Source organism: Stegastes partitus, unplaced genomic scaffold (genome assembly GCF_000690725.1).
Source record: "Stegastes partitus isolate 25-593 unplaced genomic scaffold, Stegastes_partitus-1.0.2 Scaffold588, whole genome shotgun sequence".
NCBI classification, from domain to species: Eukaryota; Metazoa; Chordata; class Actinopteri; family Pomacentridae; genus Stegastes; species Stegastes partitus.
Window position 1 is genome coordinate 129,303 of NW_007578319.1, and position 3,537 is coordinate 132,839.

Sequence of the window (3,537 nt, forward strand, 5' to 3'; positions counted from 1 at the left end):
ATCAAGGCATTCTAAATTGGACGGATTGTGGTTAGAAAGTGTTATTTAAACAAAAAAAAAAGAAGTGTTTTTAATATAGCAGTTATGCATTTAAAACTAAATTATGAGCATTTTTGTGCTCCTGTTACATTTTAGCTCATTTTTCACTGCAGTATGAAGTCATATGGAAACAGCACAACCATGACTAGAAGGAGAGAGAAAAGTGACTTCTGTGCAGTGTGAAACGGTTGTAATCCCTTAAATCATAACATTTGAGTTATTAGGAATTTTACAAAATTAAAAAGGAAAAAAGGAATCAACATGTTTAACATTTGTCCGAGGGCCAACAAGTTTTACCAAAACTGGACAAAGTGGTGGCTCCACATCCTTCACATATTAAACTATTTTCATTTTTACAACTACTTTGAACTTTAACTTTATTGTCCCCTGAGGGAAATTTGCTCTGCAGGTAGGTACACAAAAACACAGAAAACACAATCACAGTCAATCACATCCAGACACCACACTGACATGGCCGGCACACAACGGCAGAGAAAACAAATGCAAAACAACTGTCATCCTACAAACTGTGTGTTTTTTATTCATTACTTTAGACATCAGCTCCAGAAGATATTTTACGAACGTATCTTCCAACAATTTGCTGACAACTACCTCTTCTGTCTACTGTTTCCAAGCCACTCTGCATTAATTTTATTGATCCAGCATGTTTCAAGATCATGCTGTTTCTAAGATCAGTCCAGTAAAATGGTCAATCTTTATAATTTGTTTCCGTACTTGTCTTCACTTTGCTCCGTGGAAACACAGCCTGCAGTTCAACAGAACAGTTCCTACATTTCTGTCACATGACCATAAAACACAACAGAGTCTAAGGAGCACAGAATTTCCAGTTCATCATAGGATCTGGATTCAATGGTTTAGCTTTTGATGAATTTTAAATAAAGCATGCAGAGTGAAGTTATTTTAGGTTTAGATTTGGATCATTTTTCCCAGCTGCATGTCACACGATACGTTCGAGGACCATTGGAAAGTTGAAAGTCCAGTGAAATGGTTCTGATAAATGGCTTCTTTTGATTGGATTAGAGGATTAACAGCTGAGTCATTAGTGGCACATAATGAGAAGACACATGGAGTATTATTTTTTTCTTAAATTGTTAAATTGAGCAAATGTATTTCTATTCAACTTGCTGTACAAAAATAATCCATGTACCCTGGAAAGGCCTTAAAGTCAAGTCCTGGACATCAGCGTTCGGTGTGTGGTCACATTCTTCTGCCTGATTATTCAGAAACCACCCAGTTAGTAAAGCTATGATCCTCTCACATGTTCACACTTCCTACTTCACATATGCTACAGCACAGTGACGGTATGAAAACGCAAATAATTCCCCGAGCTCTAAAATAGACTCTGAGGCTATTTACAGTCCAGGTCTTTGCTGTTGCTCCAGATTTGTTTGGTTAAGTGCGAGTGGAGCTCACAGATTTGGGCGTCCGTCCCTCTCTGTCCACAGTTTGCTGCCAGGCTCTGCTGCCTGCCAACTTAGATCCATCTCATTAACAAACAGCCCTCCCCAGAGACGCCCGTCCTCCCTGCATCCCCTCTCCTCGTCCCCCTCCCTCTGACGTCCTCCTGCGTGTCCTGGTAATTAGAGCCGGAGGGTTGGATGGAAGGGCTAAAGAGGTAAAAAGAAGAGGCGGCACATGTAAGCTGTTTGCGTGAATCAAAGTCTCATTCCGGGGACAGAAGGAGCGTTTGGTCGCCGCGGCCTGATGGCGTCGCCGAGCCTCGTTTTGGCGGCGTCCAGCATCCCGCTGACTCTCATCCCTCGCAGGATTTAATAGAGTTTGTCCTCAGCCAGGACAAAGACGGAGAAGACAAGAGGCAGCTGCTGAATGTAAACTGTTGTCTGCTGTTTGCTCCAAACACAAAAAGACTCTGCCAATACTGTTTGGAAGTCTGGCTCATGTTACAGAACTGTTTACCTTTCATTCCACATATTTTACATCCCGCAGCAAACGCAACAATCAGCTTAACTTTCCCAAAGCTGTGTGTCAAGACAGCAGAAAGGATGGCGATTTAGGCTTGTTACATATTTCATGTAACGCAGGCAACAAGGCAAGAGGCAATTTTTCTTCATTTTGCACACTCAGACTCTGTAAAATGGCTCTCAAGGCTCAGTCTCAGCCGTGATTAAAACAACTAGATTTCATGACTAAACGATTCCCTTTCTGCAGCAGCTGTTTTAAACCAATTCCACTTGATCTACATCTATTTGATGCTTAATAATTTCTCATGTGAACCATGGTTAATGTCTCAGAGGGCTCACATTGTGCCTCTTTTCAGCAAATTTATCAAAGTCTCACATGTTTTTCAGTTTTTCAACTCAAGCTACTGCAAAGATGGTTAATTTCACTGTGATTTTGTGGGTTTTTGATAGTTAAGAAAGGCCAATATCTAATATTTGTAACCAGGAGACATTTAATGTTAAATACTGACAGTGTGTGATGGCTGTCTCCAAGTTTTGACAACCACTAAATACAGTTAAAACACATTTTCACCATGTTGGACCTTTAAATTCAAGACTGTAAGACAATAAATTCCTTCATCCTCATGAAAGTATAGGACATTGAATAAACATTTTGTAAACCTAATGTTTAGCTCAGCAGCTAGTACAGTTTACTTGTTAGCATTAAGTGGCCGATACATCACCCAACTTCAGGCACGCATGAAGTTCGCCGCGTCTCTTTCACGGTGATTTTCTCTCTAGATTTGGAAACATTTATCACTTAGCGACTCTTTTCTCTGAGGAGAGTCACTATTAGTCAGTCAGTTTAATTTAAGGTATAGCAACATTAGCATCATCCCAATCAATTGCACTTCAGTCCAAGTTATAATTTATATTTAATTTGCTATAAATTCTAAGAAACAGTGAACTCTCTTTGGAGTTATGTTAAAAAAAAACAAGGTTGTCAGTCTGGTGTACTGCACCCACCTTATCTACGTGGTAAAAACAACAGGAAACTATAAGCTGAACTCTTGGCATCTATAGGAAAAAACATCAGGCGTGTATTGTTTAGTGCCTCTGCTGCCAGTTTTAGCGTGGTGTAAATATGAAGCATTACCACTGGAAAAAAAACAAAAAACATGTTAACCTCAGGAAAGAGCACATTTGTGGACACAAGCTCTCAATGCTGCAATATTTGCACCTTTAAACACAACCTGCAGTTAAACCGGATTCTTTCTTTTCATTTGACTGGATGCACAGAGGAATCCATCCAACCTATACACCGCTTAATCCTCACTAGGGTCTCACAGGGGCTGGAGTCTATCCCAGCTGACTTAGGGTGAAGGCAGGGGACACCCTGGACAAGTCACCAGTCTATCACAGGGCTACACTAAGAGACAGACATCCAAGCACACTCACATTCACACCTACAGACAATTTAGAATCAACAATGAACCTCAACATGTTTTTGGACCTTGTGGGAGGACACTGGAGAACCCGGAGAGAACCCACGCTGCACGGGGAGAACATATAAACT